Genomic DNA, 14,771 nt, shown 5'->3' on the forward strand with positions numbered 1-14,771 from the left:
ACATATGGCCAGTAACTGAAAAAGTTTCATGATGATTCCTCCATTGGTAAAAGATTCCTGACGTGTCCCCCATTCTGATCACTGCGAGGGTCTGGAAATGGTGAGGTGATCAGGAGAAAAAAGTGAATAACCAAATATGAATAACCTTTCACGAGTAGTGGCGTGGAATGCCAGAAATTTGAACGTGGTAGGGAAGGCAGAACCTATGATAAGGGAAATGCTGAGACTCAGTCTAGATACAGTTAGGCTCCGTGAAGTGAAATGGAAAGAAGAGAAGCATTTCTGGTCAGACGAGTATAGGGTAACATAAACAGCAGGAGAAAATGGTGTAATTTTTATGGAGTAGGTAGGGTGTAGGATTCGTTAAGAATAGGAAGGTAGGGGAGAGAGTATGTTATTGTGAACAGTTCAGTGATAGAGTTGTTCTCATCAGAACCGACAGGAAACCAACACCAACAGCGATACTTGAGATATGCATATCGACGTCGCAAGCTGAAGATGAATGGACAGAGAGAGTATATGAGCATATTGAACTGCTATTTCAGTAAGTAAGGGAATATGGAAACGTAATAGTCATGGGGGAGTGGAATGAGGTTGTGGGAGAAGGAGTAGAAGAAAGGGTTACAGGAGAATATGGGCCTGGGACAAGGAATGATAGAGGAGAGAGACTAATGGAGTTCTTCAATAAATTTCAGCCGGTAACAGCGAATACTCTGTTCAAGAATCACAAGAGGAGGAGGTATACTTGGAAAGAGTTGGGAGGTACCGGAAGATTCCAGTTACATTACGTCATGGTTAGACAGAGATTTCGAAATCAGATATTGGATTGTTAGGCATACTGAAAAGAACATATAGACTCGGATCACAATTAAGTGATGATGACGAACAGAATAAAATTTAAGAGGCTAGTCAGGAAGAATCTATGTGCAAAGAGATGGTTATGGAAATATTAAGGAATTAATAGATGCGCTTGAAGTTCTCTAAGGCTATAGAGACTACGATAATCAATAGTTCAGTAGGTAGTTCAGTGGAAGCCGAATGTACATATCTAGAAAGAACAAACACTGAACTTGTAACAAAATAGTTACATAGAAGGTAATTTTGAAGAAACCATAGGTCACAGAAGAAGTAATTAAGTTGATCTACGAAAGAAGGAATTACAAAAATAATAGACGAAATTCATGAATACAGAAATACAAGTCACTTAGGAATGAAAAAGTTAGAAGTGCAGCGAATATAAGACGAAGTGACAGCATGAAAAATGTGAAGAAATCGAAGAAGATACGACTGTCGGAAGGACTGACTCAGCTTACAGAAAAGTCAAAACAAATGAATGTGAAGATTAAATAACGCAGTCGGGAAAGATAATACCCATTGTAATCTCTAAAATTATTGTAGCAACAAAGCGACTATTCACGTTGTGTAGAACTATGAGACGGGCGATGTACAACCAGATTTCGAAAAAGCATCATGCACACTTTCGAAGATAGCAAGAGTTGACAAGTGCAAGAACTATCCCACAATCACGTACCCAGGTTAATGAGAAGAGTAAGATACAACACAATGGAAACGAAAACTGGCAATCTGTTAGATGACGATCAGCTTAGCTTTAGGAGATTTAAAGACACCAGAGAGACAGTTTTGACATTGCGGTTGATAGTGAAAGCAGGACTCAACAAAGCTCAAGCACGTTCACGTGTACGAGAAATAAAAGGAAACGAGAAGATTGGAAGGCCATGAAGCAAGTGCTCGGATTAAAAGTAGTGTAACACAGGGCTGTAGTCTTTCGCCACTATTGTTAAATCTATACATCGTACAAGGAATGACGAAAATAATAGATAGAGTCAAGAGTGGGATTGAAATGGAAGATGAATGGGTATCAATGATACTCGTAAGATTTTCTGGTGACACTTCTGCCCTCAGTGGAAGTGAGGAAGAGTTATAGGATGTATTGAGTGGAATGAACAGTCTAATGAGTACGGAATATTGATTGAGAGTAAATCGAAGAAGGGCGAAAGTAATGAGAAGAATCAGAACTGAGAACGGGGAGAAACCTAACATTAGAATTGATGCTCACGAAGCTGATGAAGTTCAGGAATTCGTCTACCTAGGTAGCAAAATAACCCAATACGGACGGAGCAAGGAGAACATCAAAGGCAATCCAGCACTGGAAAAGAGGGCATCCCTGGCCAGGATAAGTCTAGTAGATTCAAACTTTAATTTGAGAAATGAATTCTTGAGAATGAACGTTTGGAAAGCAGCTTTGTTTGTTAGTGTAACACGGAAAGTGGAAGAACTGGATCAGAAGAGAACCAAAGCATCTGGAATGTGGTGCTACAGAAGAATGTTGAAAGTTAGAGGGACTTATAAGGTAAGGAATGAGGAGGTTCTGCACAGAATCGTCAAGGAAAGGAATCTACGTAGAAAACTAACAATAGCAAGGGAGAGCATTATAGGACATCTGTTGACACCAGGGAATAAGGTACATCCTTCTAGATGGACCTGATGAGGGTACAAACTGTAGAAGTAGATTGAGATGGGAATATGCCACCAAAAAAAAAAAATAATTGAGGACTATGTTGCAGATGCTACTGTAGATGACAAGGTTGCACAGGAGAGGAATTCGTGGCAGACCATATTAAGCCAATCAGAAGACCGTCACCTAAAAAATAAATAACAAAAATGGTCATCCAGTCAGGCATCCTGCTCACCGCCTATAGACGGCCGGCGTAGACGTGCTGAATGTGGACGCTGCGACGGCACCTTTGAAGACCTGTCCGGTTCTGCTGCGTCACCAAGGTGACTCCCGAACAAGAACAAAGTGTAACACGCCTAAACTGTGCTGCATACGCGGCTCTACTATTTTAGAGGTTTAAAAAATATGGCTTGAAAATTCACTACTTACACATACCAATAAAAGTTTGCATCCGATCGCTTCCGGGAGTTTCGCAACCTGTGCAGAAAATTGGAATAGAGATCAACATAATCATCATTTCCGCCCTTTTTATTGCTCATGAAAACCACACATTGCATGGTGTACCACCATACAGCGAGACCTTCACAGGTGGTGTTCCAGACTGCTCTACACACCAGTACCTCTAATACCCAGTAACACGTCCTCTTGTATTGATGCATGCCAATATTCATCGTGGCATACTATCCAGAACTTCATCAAGGCACTGTAGGCCCAGATTGTCCCACCCCTCAATGGCGATTCGGCGTAGATCCCTCAGAATGGTTGGTGGGTCAAGTCGTCCATAAATAGCCCTTTTCAATTTATCCCGTGCATGTTCGATAGAGTTCATGTCTGGAGAACATGCTGGCCACTCTAGTCGAGCGACGTCTTTATCATGAAGGAAGTCATTCAGAAGACGTGCACGATGGGGGCGCGAATTGTCGTGCGTGAAGACGTATGCCTCGCCAACATGCTGCTGATATGGTTGCACTATCGGTCGGAGATCGCGTTCAGGTATCGTACAGCCTTTACGGCGCCTTCCATGACGACCAGCGGCGTACATCGGCCTCACATAATGCCACCCCAGAACATCAAGGAACTTGCACCTTGTTGCACTCGCCGCACAGTGTGTCTAAGGCGTTCAGCCTGAATGGGTTGCCCTTCAAACACGTCTCTGACGTTTGTCTGGTTGAAGGTGTATGCGACACTCATCGGTGAAGAGAACGTGATGCCAATCTAGAGCTGTCCACTCGGCATGTTGTTGGGCTCATCTCTACCACGCTGTATGGTGTCGTGGTTGCAAAGATGGACCTCGCCATGGACGTCGGGAGTGATGTTGCGCATCCTGCAGCCTACTGCGCATAGTTTGAATCGTAACCCGACGTCCTGTGGTTGCATGAAAAGCATTATTCAACATGGTGGCGTTGCTGTTAGGGTTCCTCCGAACCATAATCCGTAGATAGCGGTCATCCACTGCAGTAGCAGCCCTTGGGCGGCCTGAGCGAGGCATGTCATCGACAGTTACTATCTCTCTGTATCTCCTCCATGTCCGAACAACATCGCTTTGGTTCACTCCGAAACACCTGGACACTTTCCTCGTTGAGAGGCCTTCCTGACACAAAGTAACAATGCGGAGGCCATCGAACCGCGGTATTAACCGTCTATGCATGGTTAAACTACAGACAACACGAGCCGTGTACCTCCTTCCTGGTGGAATGACTGGAACTCATGGGCTGTTTGACTCCCTCCGTCTAATAGGCTCTTCCCATGTTTACATCTCTGAACAGTCAAAGGGACTGTGTCTGTGAAACAATATCCACAGTCTATTTTCGGTAGTTCTGGGAACCGGGACGATGCAAAACGTTTTTTGATGTGGTGGTGGTGGTGGATAGTGTTTAACGTCCCGTCGACAACGAGGTCATTAGAGACGGAGCGCATGCTCGGGTTAGGGAAGGATTGGGAAGGAAATCGGCCGTGCCCTTTCAAAGGAACCATCCCGACATTTGCCTGGAACGATTTAGGGAAATCACGGAAAACCTAAATCAGGATGGCTGGAGACGGGATTGAACCGTCGTCCTCCCGAATGCGAGTCCAGTGTGTTTTGATGTGTATACTATGACTGCTGGCCACCCGGGATTTTGCTGCCGACATCTTTCAAGAGGACACTGGTGGGTGTAAGGGAGCAGTACTTTTGGAATCAAAAATTGAAATCAATTCAGGATCTTCACCTACCTCCTCCACCTGTTGCTTGTCCAGCGCATCCTTCTGGAAGTTCTCCTATGAGTAGCACCATTCTTACGGATGGAACGGCTTAGCAGGTGGGGGTACCTCATGTATGGCGCATGGCTTACGCTCTTTAAAGTTTGTACGTATTTATATGTACAAATTACGACGTTTCTCCAACAGTGTAGCCTCAGGTGGAGTGGTGTTTCCGTCTTCAGTGGCTCCCTCTGTCTCTGCTGCCTACTGTATTCTTATACAGTCGCAGAACATTTGGAAACGCGTATTGAGCATCTGCAAATTCAAAATAATGTTAAGTGATCTATCGTGATCACCTTCTGCTAAAATTTTAATGTCTATCAATACAGTGAAGTTCACTAGAGTTTAGGCTATGTACAATGAGAAGTTCAGTGCTTCCTTTGTTTGCATAGCGAAGGCTAATACCGGGAACCTGTGGAGTGAAACACGTGAGTGGGAGATGTAGGCTGTCTGAATTGTGGTGGATTGTGAGCGAAACTGCTGGCGATGTGCTTCGAATTAGAAAGGAATTACTCCTTTTGAAAATATAAGGTTTCTACTTCTTTGACCAGCGTACGATGCGTTACATTGAAGCTTCTCTCCTCGTTCTCCATCTTCTTGTTCCTCAGAATACGAGAATGCTTTAGAAATAAACACGCTGGGGATCGTCCGATTTTCGAGCTAATCCTATCCAACAGCATATATCATGTCGCTCGAGATTCTCTCTTGAGACCAGTTCCACACAGACCTCCTGTGGATTAAATGACGGTGATTTTCTCCTAGTATGTTACAGCCGCTTTAAGGACTGTAGCAGTTAACAACAATAGTATATATTAGACACTGGCGCAGTATACAGGGAATTATTCTACACAACTCCGAAGAATTTAGAGTAAAATTCAAAATGTCTTTTTGAAGTCCGTAACTCCCCTGTAAATCCATACGAATTATAAAATTTGATGTATATATGTATTTGTGTATGTTCTAAATCTGCTTCTAAGCCACTGGACCGATTTCAAACAAGCTTGGTACAAATATCATTTACTTTCTGAAAATAATCTTTGTGGTGGTAAGAGCCAATCACATATCAAGTGGGTGGTGGTTGGGGCGAGAAATCAGCGTAGCCCACAACGCTAGTATATCCATACTTCAGTTAACCAGTATTGGAGGATAAGACTATTTATGGACTTGCAGAAAACTTCAACATAATTTCAAACCTTTACGAAAATTTTCCTCGCTGGCGATCCCCACAAAATGATGAAAGGAAAAAGGTTTGTCGCTTACTACATTTTCGTTTTTCATGGAGTAAAACTGCAACAAGAAGCATGGAGTCTTAATTTATTACTTCCTTACTTCTAACTGTACTCATGACACAGTTTGCAGGCAGTATTCACATATACTGCAAAATGCACAAAAAAAATTTATCATTGTAAGACTCTTACCTCCATATATACGACGTCACAGACACTGAATTAATGAAAAACTACTGCACCACACAAGACGTTTAAACTTACTGCTTCGTTGCATCTAAATTTGTTGGCACCACTTTTCGCAGACAGTATCCACATTTGCTGCTGAATGAACCTACAAAAACATATCCTGGTATGACACATAGAAGTATAACGTTATAAATATGAAGCTTCGTGAAAATGAAATGGAAGGACGAAATTCGTAGACATACAGGTGAAATAGGTCTACAAATACTCGTCAAATAGTTAAATATGTGTGAAATATATTTGACACGTGCATATTCAAGCATATCCACTGCTAACAAGCTCTTTCTAAAACCCTGTAACCATTTCAATCAAATTTGGTAGGTCATAGCACCGAAAGAGAAGGGATGTCGATGAGGTGGACAGACAGCGAGGTAGAAGGAGGGGGCAGGCATGGATATGAGGAGGATAAGAGGGATAGAGAGAGAGAGAGAGAGAGAGAGAGAGAGAGAGAGAGAGAGAGAGAGAGGGAGGGAGGAAGAGAGGAGATCTTGGGATAAGTAGAGAAAGGAAAGAGGTGGAACAGGTGCAAACATAGGGAGGAAGAGACAGACAGATATGTGGGGGAGGATATGTTGAACAAACAAAGAGGAAATGGACAGAGAGAGGAATGAGGAGGAGATAGACAGAAGGAAGGGAAGGCAATGTATATGGGCAGGAAAGGGAGGAGATGAGCAGCGAGAGGCGGAAAAGGTCTGAAAATATGGTGGAGGAGAGAATCAGAATGGGAATAATGAGACGGACAGAGTGAAGGAGCAGATGGACAGAGAAAGGAGGAGGAGGTTGGCAGAGGGAGGGGGGAGGAGATCGAGAGAAAGAGGGGCAGGAAGAGGTGGACAGAGAATGGGGAATGAAGGAGGTGGATACAGAGGGGGTGGGGGAGAAAGAGGGCAAGAAGGGGATGGAATTAGGGGGGAGGAGATGGACAGGTAGGAAAGGAACAGATGGACATTGAGGGAGGAGCAGATTGAAAGACAGTGGGTAGGAGGAGGAAATTAACAGAGTGAGGGCAGGAGAAATTTGGCAGAGAGTGGTGAGAAGAGGTGATGGACAGACAGAGAGGATGGTGGAGACGTACGGAGAGAGGGAAGATGAAATAGAATTAGAGGGGGATTAAGAGATGGAAATAGTGGGAAGTTGCAGATGGACAGAGGAGGAGGAGCAGATTGACAGAGAGAGTGGGGAGATAGAGAGAGTGCAGGAAGAGATAGGCAAAGAGAAGGATTGGAGGAGCCAGACAAGAGAGAGGAGGTGGTGGAGATGCACAGAGACAGGAAAAGTTGGAGGTAATGGGTGGGGACAGATGATGTGAATAGAGAGAGGGAGGATGAGAAGTGAATAAAGAGGGGAAGGGTAGAGAGACAGAGATAACGTTGTGGAAGGAGAAGAGATGGAAAAGAAGAAGGTGGAGAGAGAGAGGGGGGAAGAGGAGACCATAGAGAGGGGGAGGGAGGGGGAGACAGACAAATAGAGGAGAGAAGATGGACTTTAATTTATAATTTATTTATTTATTTACAGTGTGATCCACTGACATGGTGACTATGGTCGGATGTTTGCTGCTAAAAATTAGTAACAAGCTGAAGAGAAAGACGCTTCGTCCTTTTCTACAGCTTCTCCCACTGATGTTATTTTTCTTGTCTTTTACATTATTACATCGTTAATTTAAAAATAAAACATGAGGTAATATGTTTTGTGAAAGGAAATTTTCTTACTGAATACTTAAGAAGCAATGATAGAAAGGAAAGATTTAGATAATAGAGGTGATTTCTTTACTTGGCTATTTTAAGTAGGAAGGCTTCAGAAAAAAACTTTGAGTCCGTATCACCTCAATTATCATATTCTGTTTGCTATGGTTAATACCCTGCGCATATATGTCGTGTGACTAACTCCACTTAGGTGTGTATGAGGTTCAGCAATATTATTTGTTACTATAATTACTTCCACGATCTATCCATGCCCGCCGGCCACTGTGGTCGAGCGGTTCTAGGCCCTTCAGTCCGGAACCAAGCGGCTGATACGGTCGCAGGTTCGAATCCTGCCTCGGGCATAAATGTGCGTGTTGTTCTTAGGTTAGTTAGGTGTAAGTAGTTGTAAGTCTAGGGGACTGATGACCTCAGATGTTAAGTCCCATAGTGCTTAGAGCCATTTGAAACGTCTACCCATGCCATAAGCAGGAGAAGAGCGTGAGAAAGGTGACATCAAGCCTCGTCTCTCCGAAAGGCACGTTGTGTGTTGGTTTTCATGTAATAAGCCTTCAGATACTACAAATGTTTTGTTATGTGCAATATTGTGAATTTTATAATAAAATTTGCATCTCATACAGTTTAAATATTATACAATTACGTGTTTGACAATAATGACCAAAAAAACTGAAGAATTACTTATTTTACTTTGTACAAAGAGGAATATGCATTGTTTTATTTCTTATTGCTAACTTATTTCTAAATGCCATTTGTTTATTACTTGTACCACAGTTGCAGTTGTGTGATCTGCTACTGTGCTCTACAAGTATCTGTATCTGGTGATACTGGTGTATTCATGTTATCATCTGTCCACAGCTCGTGGTCCTGTGGTTAGTGTTTCTGCCTGTGGATAATGGGGTTCCAGGTTCGATTCCCGGTCCCAATTGGGGATTTGCTCCGCCTGGGGTCTGGGTGTTGTCCTCATCATTCCACCATCATTTGGGGAAGTGGATACGCTGGACAGTATCAAGACTAGGAATTCGTGCGGACGCTGATAACTATGCAACTGAGCACCCTACAAACCAAATATCATTTTCATGTTATCATCTCTTTCCATATCAGTGTTTCAATCTCTTTTGTCCCATGCATCATGTTGTGTTGGAGGGTTTGTCGTGATCTTATATATGGTCGTTGCTGCTTATCAGTCTTGCACAGCCGCCTTGATATTTCATCAGTGATCCGGTTAAGCATGCTCCACTTATCTGGGTCTCTTGAAACTTGCTCTATGTCTTCGATTTCTGTCATCAGTCTTACGTATGTGAGTGTACTGCATTTCAGTGTTATATGTAGGGCGTATTCATGTTCCCCCCTTTTTCCCAGGCCAAAGCGGCGCTGGTGTGTAGGATAAGCAACATTGTCGGTGAGGAAGTGTACAATACCACGACTTAACATGTCTGAGCCTCGGACGTTCCTGGATGTTCGGTAACAAGAAGAAGACGCGACAATCCATGTCAGATATTTCCCACTCTTTTCGCTATGTTTCAAACTTCCAAAGATTTAATTGATGTTTTTCTGGAATATGCTCCTCTGTTATCTTATAACCTCGTCCAGTCTTCTCAGTTTGAACCAATATGCTTCCGGTTTACGTCTAATGCTCTATGTCTATGTCAATGGGGTATGTTAGAAGTACAGCGCATAGGGCTTCCACGGAAGTGGTGGCAAATGCTCCTGACATTCTGAGCAATAAACCTCGTCGTCCACGCCGCACAGCGGTTTTGTGCGTCACGAGTGACAGTTGATGTGTCCAGATACGTTCGTAGTGTCTGCAGTGGTAGTAGATGGACTAATATAAATACCCAGACTACGATGGATTTCTCAGCTAAATATAATAAAATAGTGTCTTACAAATAGGTCTACAGTTACTTGGAAGGAGAGGAGATCGTAGAGTTAGGTGTCCTAAAACTTATAGATCTAAAATTTTCAAAAAAATAATGCACCCAAATTGTTCGTAAGAAAATCATATCTATCGAAAATCATAGTCACAGTATGTTTTTCCATTAGAAACTTCACTTTGGAGGTAAATAGTAACTTTAACAAACATGAGTTTCAGACTGCAAATAAAAGTGCTGACAGTTCTAGAACATTTGCCACATTTACAAATATTGGCTACATACTTAGCAAATCTGTGTTACCAATGCGGAAGATTGTAGCACATCTGCTGAATTATTCATTTGTTATATCGAGATGATTATTAAACAGTAAGTATAAACCTTGAAGGTGATAAGCCCCATACCAAAATACGGTGTAATACTGTACATTCCTAGGTGATTTTCAATGGCCCACTGCCGAGTCATCAGCCACCCAGCGGTGGAGCGAAGGGTGCCCCCCATCTCAGGCACAAGCAACACAATCGCTGGAGACACGTCCGGCAGTAAACTGCCTGTTAGTGCGCCAGACAACACTAGCAATGGAGGGTGATCTTTGACAATACGAGCCACTCGTGCTGATGAAACGTCAGAAAAGTCTTCAAACAAACGCCAGTTGAATAACCGGATACAGAAACCACCAGACAATTTGTCAACAAGTGGCCACGAATGCCTTCACAGTTTTGCATTAAGGAGGACGTACTGCATCGTCGTTGTCCATCGAAACATTATGCAGTAACCACCTGTTAGTGTTGTTACGGGAAACGGTATCCACCACTCTGGGTAAGTGAAGAGCATACATTAGTTCTAATGGTACCAGGCTGCGTTGTGATAAGTTTGTGAAGTTATCTTACATTTCAGTTTTAACTTTGCACTTATCAGTATAAAGTACGCCTAAGTACACAGAAAACGGCGGACATGATCTGTTATAGTCTCACAAATATAAGCAACCACCTATCCTGTGTCCGGCACTCTGCATAATAATAATAATGTCATGTGACTAGAGTCTCCCGTCAGGTAGACCGTTCGCCGGGTGCTAGTCTTTCGATTTGACGCCACTTCGGCGACTTGGGTGTCGATGGTGATTAGGACAACACAACACCCAGTCCCTGAGCAGAGAAACCTCCCTGAGCGGAGAAAATCTCCGACCCAGCCGGGAATCGAATCCTGGCCCTTAGGATTGACATTCTGTCGCGCTGACCACTCAGCTACCGGGGGCGGACTGCACTCTGTAAAATGTGAAAACGCAACGTACCAACTGCAACCGTCCTTCCCAGCGGCTTGCCGATTCTGGGTCCATAGCTCCAACAACAGCGGATCGTTGCAGATCTCGCACGATTCGAGCTCCTGTTGTGGAGGAATGAGTACTGGAAAGAGAGGAACTAGAGCCAGGAACAAATGTTCATAGAAATTCAACAGGTATCGGGATTAATCATCCTGTGTTCAAGGGACAGCTCCTATTCTCAAATCACGTACAGCGTGTCGAAGTCTTTCGACCACAAGATCAGTCTGACAGAATGCAATTCCCCGATGGCTGTTTCAAAGACGTGGTGAAGATTCATTTTTCACAATAACGATTCTGTTCATAGACGCAGTTGTTTACACGCGGATAACCTGTTATTTTTATTAACCAACGTGTCTGGGCTGATGAAAATTCGCTCACATTTGATAAAGTCTTGCATCAGCGCCGATTTTCAGTTGATGTATCAACAAGAAATGTTGATGAAAGACTAACAGGACTTTACATGCTACTGGATTGGCAGCGTCGTCAGTTCCTATCACACAAGTTGCGTGTCCTGCTAGAGGAAGTAGCATTCCAACATTCGTATCCCGCCTGAAAGGCGGAGGGTAGGTCTGTTCCTGTAAACTGAAGCGTAGGCCGAACGTAGGAAGTGAGTAGGAGCAGGAAAAGGTGAAATGTTTCGGTACTGCAATTAAAAGTGGTTTTAGTATATAGCAAGAGAAACTATGAACAAGAAATGAACACGATCATACAAATAGCTAGGAACAACGGGTATGACACACATGTGGTACACAGGCTCAATCAAAAAATAAAAACACAAATAAAAAACAAACACAACATTTCCACAATGCAAAAGAACTCACAAGCTGAAAACTTACAAACACACTCAACAACCACACACAGTGACAACACCACACAGAAAAGAACCAGATGGTACACCATGACCTACACACATAAACTAACACACAGAGTTGCAAACATCCTAAAGAGACAGGGCTTCAAAATAGCATATAAGCCTGGGCAAACCCTTCAATCACACCTAAGCCAGCCAGCTACCAAGAGGGACAAATTCCAACAATCAGGAATATATAAACTTGAATGTCAAAGTTGTGATGCAGTATACATAGGCATGACATGCAGGAATTTTGAAACAAGATACAAAGAACATATCAGATGTTGGAAGTATGAAACAAACCATTCCACATTTGCAGAGCATTTAAAACACTACAACCATCATCCTACAAACATGGAACAAGAAATGAAAATAATGAGAATAAACAACCATGACAAACATCTTATACAAATGCAAGAAAACTTCCACATCCAGAAAGCCATAGCAGAAAACAAACATGTGATAAATGAACAAACACACATCAGCACAGGCTCCCTACTACACTTAATAAAGGAAATGATAACATAAATATAAATATATATATATATATATATATATATATATATATATATATATAAAACACCAAAATACAGACAGACAGACACACACACACATACACAGCCCACCTCCCCCCAAAAAAATAAAAAAAAATATACATAACACCAAAATACAGACACACACACACACACACACACACACACACACAGCACAAAAAATATATATCACACCAAAACACACACACACACACACACACACACACACACAAACACACAAACACTCACACACATACACAGGACAAAAACAAAAATAAATAAATACAATAAAATTAAATTAAATTAATACGACACCAAAAAACACACACACACACACACAAATGCATACACGAACAGACCACAGATACTTCAATAGTTACACTCATAAGTTTGGCAGTAATATTCGATCTTTGGCAAAAACATTTGACAGTCGGCAACAGAAACCAAAACATTGCATTAAAACAAGCGTTCAGTGCATAGTGCTGTGGAATGCGGAAAAAACAGCAAATTGGCGCTCATAGGAAGAATAATAACACCAAAAATGCAACAGGAGCGTAATATGTAAGAAACTGTCTACGCAACCTGTAAGTACAGTTCAAAACATTACTACTTAATAGGAAATACCAACCACCAGAACTGTTTATAACCTATAGGCACTGGGACAAAAATGTAAATAAAATAGCTAACATATGTACATATTCCAGGCCACTGATGATGCCTTGCAGAAAATAAAGGCGAAACGCGTATGGCACTAAAATTGTGTTTTATTCAGCTGCTGTCAGACGGTCCATAAGTGAAAATTATCAATATACCGTTTTAGTATATCTCTACACGATACTCGAGTACATACCGGTATATTGTAACTTAACTTTGGCTGAGATGAGCACGTAGATGCGAAGCTGTACATCAATAAAACACGGGCTAGAAGGCACAAAGGCAAAATCTGTAGTGGCTCCCCCACTATGAAATAGAAACAATTTTGCTTGGTCGTCTACTCGGAATCAAATGGGCTGAATCCGGAGCGGCGCTCGTAGAGCTGCACAGCGCCGGCTAGAGGGCACCGTCGTCGGTGTCGGTGTCGTAGTGCCAACCTACGAACTTTCACCTAGGCCGTGGCATCGTAGCTATCGATACCACAGAAACAACGACTTTTTTTTTTAAGATGTGTTTCATGCATTATGCATCACTAGCTCATTTCTCCGAAATGTCCTCTGACTTTTATTAGGCAATGGTTTGGTAGCGTATGTTCAGTATGTTGATCACCTAATTCCCTCGAATTTAATCCTATGGAATTTTCGTTAGTGGGGATGCTTGAAATATTTCGTGCCTGGAAACCCCACTAATGACGTAAAAATTACTACAAGAACGTATCGTTAATGCCCGCCAGCGCATCTGTGACCAACCTAGGATTTTTCAGACAGTGCATGATTCCTTAGAGGGCATCTTAGTTAGGAAAACGGGCATAGAATATCATCGATGTACCGCTGTACTGTTCGGGTGGCGCAGATGGTGTCCTGCTATAAGAAGACATAGCATCCCAGATTGTTACTCCTGGCTGTCGGGCCGTTTGGTCGAATACATACGGGCTGGTAACCCATCACTGTCTGATGCATCTCCAGACAAGTCATCACTGGTCATCGGAGTACAGTTCGAAGAGGCACTTACCACTGAAGACAATTTCGACTCCACTCTGTGAGATTGCAGTCATTATGTGCAGGACCCTCCAGTCAGCTCCGGATTTGGACTATGTAACGTGCCTGTTGCCAGAATTTGGCACGATATCCTTCAGGAGGACATCCACCAACTACTCAATGAGTGCCAAGCCGTTTTAGCTGCTTGCATAAAGTCAGAAGTGTACTAAACGCAAATTGACTTTCTCAATTTGTACAGTCTTTACCTTGACAAAATCATCCATTTTTTGCGAAATTGATATCATTCGTTTGTCTGTACATGTACATCACTGGACCGAATTCCGTTTCATTCGGATGATACCCTCGTGGTGCGTTGTTTTTTGTCTTATACTTCGGTAGAAGTGCAGGTGTTTCGAACGAAAATGACAACCGTTACGTGACTGTATTCGTAGTTAAGCGAAGTGTTCAAAGAACCGTCGTTGTACCCGGATGCAGGGCTATGGACGTTTCCTGAAAGAGTTTCCAATCTTTTAAAACATGCCTGTATCATTACAAAATTCTTGGCAAGCATTAACAAATCTCTGCTCAATTTCTTCAGCAGTGTTAACCACAATGGCGTATTATACACATTTAAGGTGGCCCCAGTCACAGATATCCACGTTATTCACATCAAGTGATCTTG

Source organism: Schistocerca serialis, chromosome 10 (assembly GCF_023864345.2).
Source record: "Schistocerca serialis cubense isolate TAMUIC-IGC-003099 chromosome 10, iqSchSeri2.2, whole genome shotgun sequence".
In the NCBI taxonomy this organism is placed as follows: Eukaryota; Metazoa; Arthropoda; class Insecta; order Orthoptera; family Acrididae; genus Schistocerca; species Schistocerca serialis.